Source organism: Acromyrmex echinatior, chromosome 11, assembly GCF_024713525.1.
Source record: "Acromyrmex echinatior isolate Ae372 chromosome 11, ASM2471352v2, whole genome shotgun sequence".
In the NCBI taxonomy this organism is placed as follows: Eukaryota; Metazoa; Arthropoda; class Insecta; order Hymenoptera; family Formicidae; genus Acromyrmex; species Acromyrmex echinatior.
The window spans coordinates 11,663,290-11,680,940 of record NC_141862.1 but is presented as its reverse complement, the minus strand read 5'-3'; the positions used below and the strand labels follow the sequence as shown (position 1 = coordinate 11,680,940).

The following is a 17,651-nucleotide window of genomic DNA, read 5'->3' as shown; positions in this document are numbered from 1 at the left end:
TAAATCCAATTTGAGAGATTTACAATGTGAGATCGGCGAGAACCGTTTCTCGGCGATAAGTTATCTATTCTAATGAGAATAATCCTGACTCTCGCGAGGTGTCTCGACGCAACGACAGCGAAATAATGCCGCGACTCATCGCGCGATTCGTCTTCTCACTTTTTTTTAATGGTCGTGAAATATTATTATTCATCGCTTTAGTAACGTGGTCACGCCTGACGCTGCCGTGCATACCGACGACGATTCCCCACACGAGTAGCAACTCGGTTCACCTTTTACGACCACCTTCGCTTAAATTCGATCATGGTGGTCTTTTAGAGGTTTTAAAACGAACCAACAAATGCTTCCCATAAATATAAAATTCTAGTCGGAGTTAATAACGTTTGACGATAAGCGAAAAATGCCTAGCTGAAACTGCGGTTGAAGCCCATATTTGTAATGCAATTGTCCCACGAGCGATTTCTGTTTTTTAAAATTAAAATGCAATATACTTCGAATACGATAGCCATTTACAAAGCATATTGCATCCACACATGCACTTTATTAAATTTATGGAGAAAATTGTTTTACTGAAATTTAAATGTATTATGATTTTGCAAAAATATAATTTGAAATTTGAATGTCTGTATATATAAAACGATATATAAAAGGTTATACCTCGAAATTTTCCCCTCAAAATAAAGAATGAAATAATTACTAACAATTCTAAAATTCTCAAGTAGCCTTTTTCGAAATCGGTAAATTAATTTAAAGATTATTAAGCTAAATCAAATATAAAGATTAAGATTCCATTTTATTAAAAAATCGTAAAAAATCTTTCAAAGATCAACGGATAGATATAAGTAAAAATTAATTGTAAGATCAAAAGTTCCTTTATATGTATTTTATAATATATAACATAATTTTTTGTAAATTGCTTATATTTCAAACGAGAATCTATAGTCTCGAAACCCTCGATTAATAGATCGAATTTTTATTGTTCCTCGAGCAACTGCAGAATTTTTTTTTCCGTGTGATCGAGGATCGAGAGCACTTTCGTGAGAAAGAAGTTGGAAGCGTCTGATAGTTCCGGAAATGTTTCGCGAAACATATTTCCTTGATTTTTCCTTTTTCTTCCCAACTCTCTTTGTGGGAGTCAATGGTCCACTTGACGGTGATTCATCGCCGTTCTTTTGTATTACTCCTTGACAGAAAGGGAGATAAGAAGAAACAAAGGGAGAAAGAGCGAAATGAGAGAATTGCATTGACAGGAAGTTATGCGAATTCCCGACGAAAATTCCGACTTTAGGATCCTTCGGTAGTTTCCCGAAGGAATCGCGAGGATGTCGAGAAGGAAAAAAGAAGTAAATAACATTGCGGTCTTCTTGATGACGGGATTGGCACTTTAACTGTTATAGCAATCGTACTGTGGGAAAAACAGATAATGTCTATTCATCTTTTTGTAATAACGGGATAAGTTAAGAAATAAGTTTAAAGTATATGTAAGAATCATTTAAATATATTTATAATAATGTATATTTGTTAAAATAATGGAAATTAACTTAGAATAAATGAATCGTTGATACATATATATAGAATATTTCAAAATTCGTGCTCGCGAAGTACAAGATATGATACTTTATCCTAAAACAAATAACTCTTTCCTTTAACAAAATTGTGTCCGATAAATAATTTTTACGGAGGCAATTTTGCTAAAGAAAAAAGTTGTTTTTTGTGCTAAAACGAACAACTTTTTTTGTAGTAAAATTACATTTGATAAATAATTTTTGCGTTTACTCGTAGAACTTTAACCTGCTCTCCTGCAAAAACAACTCGTCAGACGTAATTTTGCAAAAGGAAAAAGTTGTTTCTTTTAACATGAAGTATGAAGTCTTGTACTTCGCGGGCGCGAATTTTTAAATATCCGGTATAATAATATATATATAACTCATTTGCTACAGCAACGATATAATTTAAAAAATTGTCATTTATGGAATTGCAGACAAAAAACGGAAACATACATAATAAAATTACCCATCCTGGATAAATTTTAAATCTAGACCGAAAAAAGAACCTATTTTTCCGATTTTTGACTCATTTTTTCGCTCTAGATTGAAAATTTGTCCTGGATGGTCCTCCTATTTTTATGTCAGATTTGTATTTAGCGACTCAAAATACATAAGAATAACTGGATCTCCATCCCACCCCAGGATACTTTGTTTGTGGGTCTGTTATCATAATTATTCAAGTTTTTAATTTTCAAAAATAAAAAACAAGTTTTTATCTCTTACGCATTCACTTCTTTTCGTTATATGTTTGCGTTTTTCCGTTATTGTTTAAGGTCTTTTCGTTGAATACGAGATAAATCTAAAATATAATCGTTATTTATACGCAAATATTTTACAAGTATGAATAATAGTTCCTAATAGGAAGATGTCATTTATATCCATATATCAATGCGGTAGGTTATAGTTTTTACGGGCAAGACCTTTGTTTCCATGAAAACAATGTTATCGTCAGACTTGCATTTCCGTTTCCATATTAGCGACAGTTTTCTTATCGCATGAATTTTCAACCTTGTTTTTCTATGCGTCAGCCGCTGAATGTAATCGCATGACAAAGTATCCTCCTTGTAAATGGAATTTTTTGAAAGAATGCCACTTTTCTATACGGAAAATACTATTGGAATTGCATTTACTGCTGCGAAAAAGCAATATTTTTCTGTACAAGAACTCCAATATAACATGATTTATTGTACGAGATATATTACACTTATGTTATAACATATAATTGTTGTTACTATAATTATTATATTATAATATATATAATAATACATATATATATTGATATATTAAAATATATCATAGATATATTTTTGAATACACAATCAATATATAGAGCATATAAGTAGAATTTTATTTTAAAATGTAAAGCGTCTTATAGGTCGTCTAAATCAGATTTCAGTCGAAAATGTAAAAGAGAGTGAGAATTATCGATTACTTTATACAGGCAACGAGTCTTTCACCTTGATTTCCTGAGTCAACGCGAGTCGCAAACATATAATGGCGTCATGTTGTAAAAGCAACTATCATAAACTACACGAAGATATCCCATTTTATAATGCGTCGAGATTGCGGCGTTGTGATATTTGCCGTTGTTAGAATTTGTCCTGTAACTTTCGTTACCTTTCGTGTTGCGAGAGACGAGCAGACCGGAAAAACCGCATTCTCCTCCGGAAAGCGTCCCAACGAAATCCCCTGAGATCTTTTCGAAGGAATAGTCTCGTTGTTGTTAGTACATTTACATCATGATGGAAAGTTTGCGTCGTGAAATAGAATGCTTGTCTCGCGTCATTTTATCACGCTCGTAAAGATCTCGTTTCATTTCGCAATAACTGACAAAATCATTGACTATTTCACTGGAAACTTGAAAATAAAATAATATTTTTCACTTGATTTAACAAAGAAGATTAATTGAACGAAGTGGTTTGAGATATTTTTATTTAATAAATTAAAATGTGAAATTTATATCTATTTTCACATTACAGGAATAATCTCTCCTATAATAATATTATATATCATATAATAATTCTCTACTTTTAAATTACAGACGTTTGCCAACTTTCTTTTCGCTGCTTAAAAATTACAATTTAAATTTCCATGACTTTCAAACTCTTTGTAATTATTTCGATTATTGACAAATGTGATTGTCGTGACGAAAGTGCGAAAGGAAACGTTCAGCACATTAAGGCAATTAATGTATCATTAATATATGGATTTATAGTCATCTGTAATTTACTTTATTCGTTTTGTCGTTTACTTGTAATATTACGTAGCATATGTATTGTCCTATATTAAATTTTAATACCATGACGAGTCCTGCTTGTTGGTGACGTATTTCACGTAGAGAGCCTGTAACAGAGTCTCACCTCAAGCAATTTCAAAAATGTCAAAACAAGAGTGAGAAAAAAGGCTATACTGTTTTTTTTTATACATGCTGTCTATTCTTATACTACCTTACTCGTTCCAACTTCCTAAAGTTGACAAAAACGATGAATCAATCAAAAGTTTGTCATCCCGTAACGTCAGACTCTATTATAGAATCTCTAATTTCATAGGAAGAAAAATTAATCTCGGAGCTGAGTTTTTATCAGTAAAAAAGTAGGATTTATGGCATCATAATTTTTCATAAATTTTCTTTCCTAATATTTCAATGTTTGCGAAAAAATATTGTTATTCAAATTATTATTTATTCATACTCAGTATTGTATTATGTGCGTGTAGTATATAGTTCTTTCTTTTTCCTAATCTTATCTTTATCAAGATATAAAGACGTTTGTGAACACGTTGTCCCAGTTAAGCTTAATAATGACTTAATAATGGGACACCTAAATAATACTGAACGCCTTTCGAGTGTTCAGTGCAAACGTCGCAGCGGCTGTTTGTGCGCGCGGGAGTATTTGCTGAGATAGTGGTTATCTCCGTCAAATACGCCTCCGCAATATCTCGGCTCTTCCAGAGCGGGGAGTAATTACGATCGATGCGCGAATTAGCAGGGGCTTGCGTAACGAATTCCGCGAGAGTGATCGTTAGACTCGAAGATATTCGCAAGGGTCCGCGGAGATCCGAAGAGAGGAAGAGAAAGAAACTTTCTCTCTGATATAAATCAAGAAAGGTTTCATTTTTATCACCTCTCTGAACATCTTTGAGCTGTCCGAATAATTAATTTAAATTTGATGTAAATTATAAGTATATTCAAGTAATAAGTATATTTTTAAAAGCAAGTATATTTTTAAAAAACTTAATTGACGCCATTGGCGCACATATATCGAATCACATTTTAGCAAAAATTATTCTTTTTAATGTTTTACGTACTAACCGTGCGGTATGTTAATATCTTATGCTTCATGGCAAATTTCGATCGCGTTGAAAATTTTGCGCACGCGAACGAAGGGTGGGAATTTTTATCGGCGAACGCGGAAATCAGATTCAGAAGTAGAAATTCCATTAAAACTCGTATTTGCTCTCGGATATCGCTGACGAGCGGATACTCCGGTTCTCTTCGGCTTGGTAATTTTACAAAGCAGACAAGCATTGACGGGAGATGGTATCATCAGAGCGAATTCTTAGAGATCATCTATTGTCGAAAAGAGAGAAAGAGAGAGGGGAGAGGGAGGGAGAAGCAGAGAGGGGAGAGAGAGAGAGAGAGAGAGAGAGAGAGAGAGAGAAAGAAGAAATATTATATTTTGTTACTAGAGGTTTATTATTCTATGTGTATAAACAAATATGAAGACCGAGTTTTAGAGGTCAAAATGTTATCTTAGGTTAAATTAGAGTGAATTTATAAAATTGCATACGGAATGAATGTTTGATATAAAATTAACATACCAGGCAAATAAGATATTTTACGTTTAAATGAAACTATTTTACTTGAAATAGTTATTATTTTTTTTAGTTTAGAAAATTGGTTTTGGTAAGTTTAAGTAAAGATCTAAAATAGATATTTTTATTACATTTTAACGGAAATTTTCTACACTCTCCTTTTCTTTTAAGATATTTTGTAAGATAGATATATAATCTAAATCTTATATATTTATTTATAGAATCATATTTTATTCAAGTAAAGTCTTACTTTTTAAATAAAAATTAATGCTCGAAAATGTTTAAATTTGAAAGACTTACGGCTATATTTAATAATTTTCCGAGAATTTATGTATTCGTCTTTCATCTTCGAACACTGTGTCGCATCGTGCTGGCATTTGTCCAGAACTGTTCAATGTCCGTTTGACAATCTCGTTCTCAGCATTGACATTTTTTTCGCTTTGCTGCGAAAGAAGCTCGTTTCGATCGCAAAGGAGTGCAACCTCAGGATTCCGTCGCAATTCTCTGCAGTTGAGTAAAGCACTTGAAATATCCACAAAGCGCCCTTATTGGTATCGATTGATGGGGAGAATAATTTTGTATTTCTTAGACCGCTGTTATATAAGGTAGTATCACAATAGACATTTTTATGATGATTCTATCTTAGAATTAATTCTTCTTTAAATAATATTTTCAATTTTTGACCATATTATTTGATGTGTATTTGATAAAATTAAAATAAAAAATGTAAACTTAGAAAACAGTATATTTAAAATTGGATAATATGTGGATTAAATTTGATTACATTATTATTATTTTTATATTTGTATGTCATTCATATTTTCTATAGGCTATCTAAAATAAATTAGACGAAAGACTTGTTGATAATTGCGTTGGCAAATAACTAGCCATTGTTCTAACTTAATATTTACAGCCTGTTAATCTATTTCTCGTTGAGTTTGCTTACCACAAACCTATTAAAACATTCCGCGCTCCACCGGTTGCGCCAGGTATCATATTGCCTTGTAAAGTAGAAATTTTTTAATAATGCCATTATTAAAATCAGTTGTAAATGAGAAGTGGAATTATAATAGCTATCTGATGGCTCAAATAAATTAGAAATCGATTGCTCTAAGAAGGAAGTACGATGTCGTAATACGGACGACGCAGACAAAATCATGGCAAGCAAATAAATTACATTGCTTTTTATCATTCGAAGACTCGTTGATAATTATTCCTTTAAGCAAAATTGACTTTTATCGATATTGATATTACATCTATATTACAAATTAAACATTAAGTACTAATATTAATTTATTTCCAATTATTTTTTTATTATTTGTTGCAATGTTATTGTAATTTATTATGCTACATTAATTCATCGCTAATTATTTAGAGCTTTATTATTTTGTTTAAATCTTTAGCTCTTTTCGAAATTCTAAGTCAGTGTTGTTTTCATCAATTTTTTTTATTTAATTAAAAACAAGAAGAAAAGAAATATTTTTTAAATTTTATTTCATATTTCTGCTTTGTTTGAATTATATAATATTATAATAAGTCATGCAACATTCTGTTGTTTGTAGCATCGGCTAATTCCACTGTCAACGTCATCAGTTTTAATGTCATAATATGCACGTGTTGGTTTTTTTCCTCACGAAAACACGACAGATAATTTTTGTGATGTTCAACCGAACTCGGTTAAGCGCTTAGCTTTGCTCGCAAAAAAACAGAAACTTCCGTTTTCTGCCGCCATCAGTTCTCTTTTTCTCGTTGAAGAACGACCCCATTAAAATTCGATATATGCTCGTTAAATTTGCAACTTCGAAAAAACTGAGATCGTTTAAATTAACTAATCGTGTCACATAACGATCCGGCACGTGCTCGCTAAGTTTAGAAGTTATTTAATAAACGATTAAAATATGATGAAAGCTAGGTGTGTCTATATTGATAACGAACTTAAGTTTCCACGGAATTAAGTTTTCAAAAAAAAATATTAAATAATATTAGCTTTATTAATTAAATACTAATAGAATAAAAATTTACGTGCCCCAAAAAATTTATTTTTTAATATGTAACTAACATTTTATAATATTTATAATACATTGCAACATTAAAATATTTTTAAATATTCTTATATTTTTTGTTTTTATATTTGCGTGTTTTATTGTCGACTGCTGGGTAATTTAATTGACTCGAACGTATTAAACTTACTAGTTTGCTAATGGTTTTTTTTCGAGTCAGTCGTTCTTTCCTCTTTTTTTTATTTGTTTGGTTATAAAATACGGGCGTAAATATTAATGTATTGTGCGCGTCCGCAACATTTTTACGTAGCGCGTGTAAATTGTTTTATTAAGGCAATTGCCAGAAATATCCGGAAATGACTGGTTTCCATTTTCTCATTTATCGAGTCCGTGGAACATTATCACTTAAAAGAGTCCTTTTGAAAAAGCAAGTCGTCGTTACTTAATAATTACTAAATAAATAGATGGTCCCATTGATTTTAATCGTTTTAATATTACATTATTTACGAGATTTATCGTTGATTATTTCTTGCAAAAAATTCGATTTATATTTTAATATTTTCATTAATTTTTACTATTAAAAATTTAATTTAAATTTAAATATTTTTTATTCATAATAACTATATGTTATACATATATAATGTATAATAATGACGGTTAATAACTTATTTTAGAAAACTTATATTTATACAAAAATTTTGTTCTGGGAAACTGTTAGTCAAAGCTTTATTTTTAACAAAAATTGGAGTTCTTTCTTTTTAAAAAAAAATTATAAAATATATGTTGACGACAAAAGATCTTTATGAATAAAATTACAATTATTATGAGTTACGTAACACAAAAAATATATATATATAAAATTTCACATATATTAGCATCTTAAATTAGTGTTATAGAATGATGCATATTCACATAATGCTTTAAAATTCCCAGCATCTTAGAGGGCATGTTGGAAGCGTATAACATATTTTTCCACGCATCCCTCTCCGCAAGATTCATAGCAATTAGTGTACGGTTGTTCATTGGTATATATCGTCGGTCATGTAATCGTTATCCCAGTGGTGGCGTCGAAATGACAACTCGCACGAAATGGCACGAGAAACGAGACGATCTTAAACGGAGCTCTCGAGACGCCGTCGTGCGTGAGGGATGAGGGATGAGGAATGCTCTGGGATTTACCGTTTTCCTCTTCCGAACCGAGATTCCATCTTGGACGTTTCCCGCATACATTCCTTCACAGTGAGACTTCTACGTGTCGAATTTAATGTGTTAATATCGAAAATTGTGATATTGATGTGCGGCTGACGCGAAATGTTTGACGAAAGATTCAGAGCAAGAGAGTGGGAAAATAATACATTTTTTAAAGTCCATCTTAAATCATATTCACAAAAAATAGTTTTAAATTTACAAAAATATCTTTCTATATCAAGAATTATTTTATTTATACTTTTGGATTCTGGCAGTTTTCTTTTACCACTTATTATTTGTGATTTATAAATTGTATTAATATTAATTTATTCTTGAATTAATGACTTATTCTTTAATTATTGATTTTTATTGGATTTAATTACTTCTGTTATAATTTCTTTGAATCCTTTATTCTTAATTTGTAAATATACAAGATTATTTTTTACTAGAAATTATTTTGAATTATAGCAGTTTTTCGTTTTATTTTTGTTAAAAAATTACTTAAAATCTGAACTTTATAAATTTATTATTTACAGAAGATATATTTCCGTTAGAACTGTATGGTAAATCATGATGTTTGAACTCTTACATTTTTTTGGCGTCAAATCCGGAAACTATTGATACGATGTCTCTTGTAGCAAATGATGCAACCTGATCACGCAACCTTATCACACACAGTGCGAACTATCGTAACATAATGAGAGACAGACAGAGAGAGAGAGAGAGAGAGAGAGAGAGAGAGAGAGAGAGAGAGAGAGAGAGAGAGAGAGAGAGAGAGTGAGAGTGAGATAGAGAGAGAGAAAGGTGTCTCGTTGCGGGCGGACGACCTAATTACTTGAAAGCCTACGGGAAAGCGCGAAGGATCGTCTGCCACCGAGGGCTTTTAATTTAATTTAGTCGTTAGTTATTGCGCATCTTCGAGACACGCGGCTGCTGCGGTCACCCCCGTCACTCTTCAACTTGCAAGCTTGCTGCATTCTCGTTGCATCCTTCGGTCTTTTCCTCGTCTTCCTCGCGTCGCGTGAATCCGTTTTCGACGACAACGATGTCGACGTCGTCATCGTCGCCACTCGTGTACCCATCAATTTGGGCGTTGCCCTTACACGCTTTTAGAGTTTAAAGCGAGAACCGTTCGTCCATTAAGCTTCGTGTTGCCGTTGCCGCTCTTTGTGAGACTCTCGATTCAATTATGTATGTCGAATAGTGATACGTGCGGGTGCGTAATAACATTTTCCCATCGCTATCGCGAAAAAGCTCATTTTAGTTTGGGAACTTACCTTTGAACGAGATTTTTTTAGACTTTGATCGAATTATTTGACTATTTCGATAAAATGACGCGCGACGTTAAGAAAAATTAAATTTCTTACTTAATTTTTCTTTTACTTTATAAAGCTCTATTATTCGTGCAGAAAAATGGAGAACTTATATGTTACATTTTTAGGAGGTATAATTTTTTAATAGTAAAAATTTTTTTTATTGTTTATATTATGTTAAATATATAAATGTCTTTTCTATTTTCTTGGATAATAATCTGAAAATTATATATTTAAGATGATAAAAATTTAAAATCTTTCTCCATGTTTATAAAATAAATATTTGTAATATCTTCTTTCTATATACACTTCTCATTTGTATATACAATAAAAAGTTACGTTATATACTACTAATTATAAGTTTAAAGGCATCAGAAATAATTTCTTTTTCTTTTGTATTTAGTACTTAAATACTTCCATTTAAAAATATGTATATAAGATTCTCGATACGGAGATTCTCATTACGACGTTTAAACGTTTTTCATTATCTGATTAACCTGTAATTTAAGACTTAATTTCACTTAACTTAATGATTAAAAATGATGTTTTTTTAGTATGATTAATCACTAAACTAATAGTTTTATGATAGTAACATTAGGGCCCAATTTTTCATTTTCTGGTTAACTGATAGTAAGACTTAATCTGGTTTATCTAATGAACTTCATCTGTGATGATATCGTGGATGAAGTCCATTGGATAAAACATCAGGTTAAGCTTAATCACAAGTTAACCGGATAATGAAAAATTGGACCTAGCAGTTGTTCATTACAAATCAGTTTGATGATTAACCACAGATTTCCAGTTAATTAATTACTTTATTTAACTGATTATTAATTTGTATCATTTTAAATATTTTGAGAATACAATTTTAATAATTCGTTTATTGAGTTATTTTTGTCGTGAAATAAATCTCGATATTAGAAAATTCGAAACTAAGGAAAACTATAGAAGACCTCGAAGAAACTTTCTAAGGAACTTCGAAAGCTCGATACTCAGAGCTAATATTTTCTCGCTAGATAAATAAAAATATTAGTATCGTTTAGCAGAAATAGTGCGCTTTCGCATCGAGTCCATCACTGGTGCAGGAAACGATCGAGTATCTCGAAAGTTTTTCTCATAATAAAAGATGCTTCTTGCTACGGAATTATTAACGGCGACTGCTTTTATAAACCGCTTGTAAACTTCGCCGAGTTCTCCTTGGCACATCGAGAATAAAACCCTCCATTAAGAAAAAATGTTTTATCGTGAGTACCGACACATGTCTTTCTACGAGCTTTTCGATTATTGACAATGCCTTTACCGATGTGGCGATAATAAAAATGGACACATCGGTCGGCTTTAGGTTTAGATTCTGATATTTAAAAAAATATTTTTTTTTATCAGACGTATTAATTGAAAATTATTAATTAATTATTAAGAGAAGAACATTTTCAATCATTGACAATTTAAAAAAAATAATTATACATATCAGATAGATCAATTTTACATAAACATTCTTATTTTATTATATTACTTTATTACATTATTAATTATTACAAATTATTTCCTCAGTAAATTAAATGCGAATCGAATATTACCTTCTTGTTTGCGGTACAGTTGTGGTGACGGTTCATTTTGTTCGATAAGACATAAAGCTCTTTAATAGGCGTCTACAGTTGCAAGCGTGGTACGAAGCCTCGATAAAACATTGAATATTACAGCGGGGGCGAGTCGATAACACTTCTCAGCGGCGGACGTGCGCCTTTATGTTTCCTCGTCGGAAGATTAAAACAGAAATCATTGCGCACTACTTCGTCGATGTTTCTCCATCGCGCTGAGTGCGGAAAATTGCAGCGACTGCATGTTGTGGAATATCGGGAGGGATATAAAATAGTCATCTCGCTCTCTACGGATGTAAGAGCCTGGTACCAAGCAATACTTCCTTAACTTTTGATCACGCATCACTTTTCATCACTCGACTCTGACGGGTCGCCTGCATTCACGACGAGACGATCTATACGGTGTGTTTTCACTCGCGACTCTTTGCAATATGCAACACTCATCAAACCTAACATCGCAACTCTCCTCGATTGGATCGCGAGACTTCTTATTCGATTACATACAGGGTATCTTTTTTGTTCTCACTGTATATGTCTTGTGACACAATTCGATGCAAGTGACTCTCCGAGCAAATGACATCAATATACGGGCTGTCGAGACGGTTTTACGTCATGTAGCGTACGTATATTTATGACACAAATATTCTATCTATATTTATTTACGTTATTTTATTACTCTTTTGAAATTTATTTTTATCGTTATAGTATTTATGCAAAGAGGAGAAAGTTTCCTGCAAAAACAAGTCATGACTTTGATTGATTTTTTATTTTTATTGATTTGTGAAAGTAACATTTTTAACTGTAGAAATTAAAAAAAAAATAAGATCAGAATTTCTAGAACGAATTGAAATTAAAATTAATACCTTGCATTGCCTTCACTTTAAAATTGCTTGTGACATATAAACTCGAAATAGAATATATCCTACATTTTATATACAAATATTGTAGCTATATTTATTCTGTTGCTCTCATTTCTTTAAAATTTATTTTTACTATTATTTACGGCGCAAAAAGAGAAAAAAGAAAGCTTTCTAGAAACGAAAAGTCATGACTTTGATTGATTTTCTATTTTTATTGATTTGTAAACGTAACAATTTTTTAAACAAATTAAAATATAAGATTAGAATTACTGGAACGAATTGAAATTAAAATTAATATCACTCGGTTTGGAATTGCTTGCGATACTTACTTTTCTTCAATTTATGGGTCAATTCTAAGCAGAATCGTAAGACTCGTAACGTGTTCTCGTAAAACTTGTTAGAACTTATGAGTAGTTTCCTAAGTTTATGTATCATAAGATCTACGATTCGAAAATATCTACGATTTCTTGTAAATTTTATGGCTAGTAAGAAGCTGTCTGTAAAAATATTATATAAAGGTATAAGCATTTAAAAATTCTTACAAGTCTTACAAGAATATATTATGAGCCTTGCGATTCTACTTAGAATTTAGGCATTAGTTTTTGTACTTCACTACGCGATGTACTATTGATTATATCAAACATAGTTTCGACATTTATCCAACATCGGAAGCTTGAAAGGTAGCTGACTATGAGTAACTTTGAGAAAACAGAGAGAATTTAGCAACAGAGAAAATTCGGCCGAACTTAATGAAAATTAATGGATAGTTTGATAAATTATCGCGAGTTGGTCGCGTCCGTTCTCGTTGGTATCGCTTTTGGAACGTCCTGCACGGGATAGATGCTGACCTTATCTCGTCGCATTTAATTCGCTTACGGCTCGAATCTCTTTACGGAGTTTACGAAGCGGAGGAGCGTTAGAAAAAAATTACAAACTACTGGTAAATAAATTGCCTTGAGCATCGCGGCAGTTTATCCAATTTATGGTCACTGTAACGTTTTTCTAGGTGCCGTTGATTATTCGTCCGCGTCCGGATACTTGAACACTTAATACTGTCTACTGCAAAAAATTGGCGTAAAGTTTTGCCTCGAGCTTTTTTGCACGAGATAAAGACATTCAACTAAGAAGAAATACAGTTTGATAAAATTTACGTTTTAGCTAGATATGTTTAATAATTTACGCTTGCAACATATGAGTTTAACAAGGCCAATATAAATTTCTATTTTCAAGACAGCTTGAAGTTTTGAGGTGTAAAACGAAGTACAGTGCGAGGATGCGCAAGGGAATAATATTGTATATTCTAAGGTGCCAGTGTTTCACGCAAATTACACAATATACACTGTTATGGTCATCTAATATGCGCTGTAAGACGCATAATAATCTTACATGGTGCTGCTTCTCTCACTCGCTCTCTATTTTTCTATCTTTTTTTAACACTAAAATTGCGGGTCTAAATTAAGTCAATCTATGTTCAAGGTAAATTTGGCTTTTTACGAGAGAGGGTCACCATAAAAGTAAAATTACTTGTAAATATAATATATATAATCACGATTATTTATGAAAAGTCACAAAAATCTAAAACTCCACGTGCAAATTCAAATTCAAATTAGAAAAGAAAAATCATCAAATGAGTAAAAAATGGCGCAGCCTCGGTTTTAGTGTTAAACTGAATTTATGTTTAAACGAAGTCATCGGGAAGCATAGTTTTGGGGAGGGAGACAATTTCCGGTTACGATAACCCGCCATACAACCATCTACAGTCAACCCGCGAAACGCAATATACGTGACTTCACAAAGAGCTTTCGTGAAGCTTATAAGTGATTCGCCCGCGCATTGTGCATGAACATTAAACTCGGATTACGTGACCGGTTACCCGCCACTGCACGATGCAATTCCGCTTCGTATTGCAATATCGCACAACGACGACGACGTTCATGTCTCGGAATTGTGATTGCTCGTGCAAATTTGTCCTGTAATTAATTCATAACGATCTCAGTGGAAAACTCGTTGCTTGAAGACCATACTAGACAACGAATATTTTTTTTAATTACTTTGAACCAAACAGGATGCTTCTTATAGATGTTTGGATGCCAAAAAAGATGCTGCAAGTTAAATTTTATCAACACGTCGGGTTTCCAAAATAATTGAGATACAAAATATGACTTTTCTGCGAGATATTTGATATTTTTTAATAAAAGAAACGTTATTTTGAAATTCTGATCAGAAGTCATGAATATACTATTTACCCCTTGTAAAATGCATTTTTTAAATTTCAATATTTTACTATTTAAATCTTTTTATAACATGTGGATAAAAAATAAGATATTGAAATAAAAAAAATACATTTTATAGGGGAATACATTTACGACTTAAATATGAACAATACATTTAGGACTTTTAATCATTTCAAGATAACGTTAAACTTTTTTTTATAAAAAAAATATCAAATATTATAAAAAAAACCCATTTTTTATCATTAAACTTCAATTATCTTGGAAACTCCTGACGTGCTGAATTTTTGGCTTGCAGCATTATATTCTCAACGTACAAAAATATCTATAAGAAACATCCGGTCGAAAGTAATTATTTGTTATAAACTAGTGCTATTGTTGGGTTCCGTTATTGTCCCAAAATAAGCGATCGCTGGTAGATAAATAAAAATATATCGCGTTTTCCTTACATTAATATATTTCCCGCTATAAGAAAAAAAAATTGAAAAAGAATAACAATGACATTAATAATAATCTTAACATTGTACAGAAAAATAAAACTTATTTGAGCAGAAAATTATACTGCATTAGTAATAACATTAGATTCTCTGTAACAAAAGACTCACAAAGCGCGAGAAAGAAAATGATTTTTTTTTTTCAAGAGAGCTGTTTATGTACAGGAAAACATGCGGAGTATTTTAAAGAAAAGAAATCGCGTTCTCGGTTTTTGATTTTTTTTTCGGTTCTTCTGTTCCCTTTGCTTTTTTCAAGGCGACTATTTTCAGCACCCTTTTTGCTTTCTCCTATCTCGATTTCGTGTGTATATGCGATACCTCATAATAGCGTTCCAAGGCTGTGGCGCGCCCTTTAATGGGCATTACGTTAATTACGAAGAACCATTGCGGCGGCGGTCATTAAACTCTTCTACGTCGATGCCAGCCGCTTTTCGTCTGATTAATACCGTCATTTTGCCCTTTCGCGACTTGTACGATTGCCGACTCTCGAATATCGCTGATAATTATCGTCTCGCCTAAAATTTCCATGGATTTTTTTTTTTTTACGGAAAACGCGTCGAGTCAAATTTTCCTCGTTTCGGACGAAGTAAATTATTCAACGAATCTGACTAACTAAAGAGCCGCTCGATTCTCTAAAATTACAATAGTTGATTATCGATAATCATTCCTGAGCCATTATTCGTGAAATAACAAGAATTATTTACGAAAAACTGAAGCTTTGTTCTCCATCGTGAAATTTCGCGGTACACTCATTGAATATTCCAATCGGATTTAATTTGGACAAACCTGGATCGATTGTCGAGTACGAAAAATATCACGATTTCTAACAAAGGTATACACCCGACAACTCCATGCAAAACTGCCCGGCGAGAGAGAGAACACAGTTTTTCTGCGTTCACGCTAATGTGACATTCTCGAACAATGGCGGACGATGTGATATATGCGACTTCTGCAGTCGCAGAGTTCATTTTTTGTCCTTTTTTATGCTGAATGACTCAGCGTTGGAGCGTCCCAATGTTTTTGTCACGATTTATTCGGTTCCCGCGATTACTTTCAAGGGATTTTCTCGCCGGTGCCACAAGACGAGTGGTTTATTGTATTTTTTTTTCTTTTTGAAATACAGATAATTCTATGATTTATATCTTTTTGCAAATATGTTGAAAGGTGCAATCATATTTCCTTTTTCATTCGATGAAATGCTGGACATTCTGATAATTTATTTATGAAAATAATCTGAACAAATTAATAATCGAATATTGTGAGAATATAATTGAGGTTATCTTAATGGTTTATGAGATTGTAAGAATTCTGTTATATTTATATTTTCATTTGTATCCAAATCGTTCAGTCAATTTATTTTATTAGTAACGTTCATATCCTCTTTTTATTTTAACAATACAAGTTATTTTGTGTTAATTTTTAAACATGAATATAAACACGTACTCAGCTTGTTGATAATGTATTTATTCAAACATCATAATGTATTTATTCAAACTAAATTATGCCATTTAGAAAATACATCTTTTTCAGTCAGATAACAGCAACATTTTCATTTTATTTAGAATTTAATATAAATTTTTAATGATTGTAATATTGTTATCATGTTGCAAAACTCTAGAAAATTATTGTTTTCGACGATTTTTTTGTACATGTTAAATATTGCTTCACATTAAGTTTAATTTAATTTTAGAAATTTATTTTTACAAATTGTGGATTTTTAATTTTTTTATTTTTATGCGCGGCTTCACAAATAAATGCTGAAAATTTAGCGTTGAGTCGAAGTGAAAAACGAGTAGTCAGTAAATAATCAATAAATCACGCCGGCGGTACAAGCATAATGACAAGCATAAATGCGACATTGAGATGTCAAAATACAATACTCCCGATGTGAGATTGTTCAATTTTGCCGCATGTGTAATGCATGCAAAACACGAAACACACGCAAGGACACAAATACGCGCAAAGCGTAAAATTCTCGCTGACTTTTCTTTTTACGGAATGAAACGCACGAAAAATTGCAGACGATCGATGGTTCATCCCTTGCTAGACAGCGAAAGGAAAGAGAGCCCTTAGCTCTTCTATGCGTATGGTATTGCATTTCATCTTGTCGACAAAATGCATCTTGATCGAGAAATAAGTGGGGAACTTTTTTGCATTCGGAGAAGGGACGAAGCGAAGTTACGAGAGTTCGGAGCCACGTCGGAGGGCTTGAGGCACGAAAACTGACACCCCGTCGGAGAACTTGAAGGGCTTTCGTAATCATGCGGGCTTCTCGTGGACAAGCTTCTCTCTCATAACATTAACCATGTTATGTTTTAATCGTAAATTTCAATCTTTGTTATTTACTGCATTTCTACGAAACTGATTTCATTCGTTAGCGAATTAGGATATAAAGTACTTAAATAATTTAATCCTAATTCTCATTAAATTATTTTATATTTTAATTCATTAGAGAATTAGGATATAAAGTACTTAATAAATTTAAATGAACAAATTTAATTTATCTCACTGATTAAGTATGTGTCATTATTAGGGAGAAAAGTTTTTTTATCAAAAATTGTTAAAATAAAATGCTTAAACAATTACCTTATTATTTCCTGTTATTCA

General features: G+C 32.0%; 1 protein-coding gene and 1 long non-coding RNA gene across 3 annotated transcripts in view; both read left to right on the top strand.

Annotated features, from left to right (window-relative positions):
* The window catches only part of LOC147908151 (uncharacterized), a 30,685-nt gene extending 18,200 nt beyond the window's left edge, over positions 1-12,485 (top strand). Inside the window, exon 2 of the long non-coding RNA XR_015546773.1 lies at positions 1,192-12,485. This is a non-coding gene — a long non-coding RNA (uncharacterized LOC147908151). The remainder of the gene's footprint in view (positions 1-1,191) is intronic.
* The window catches only part of Mmp2 (Matrix metalloproteinase 2), a 185,824-nt gene that overhangs the window by 96,329 nt on the left and 71,844 nt on the right, over positions 1-17,651 (top strand). The gene's annotated exons all lie outside the window — the stretch shown is intronic.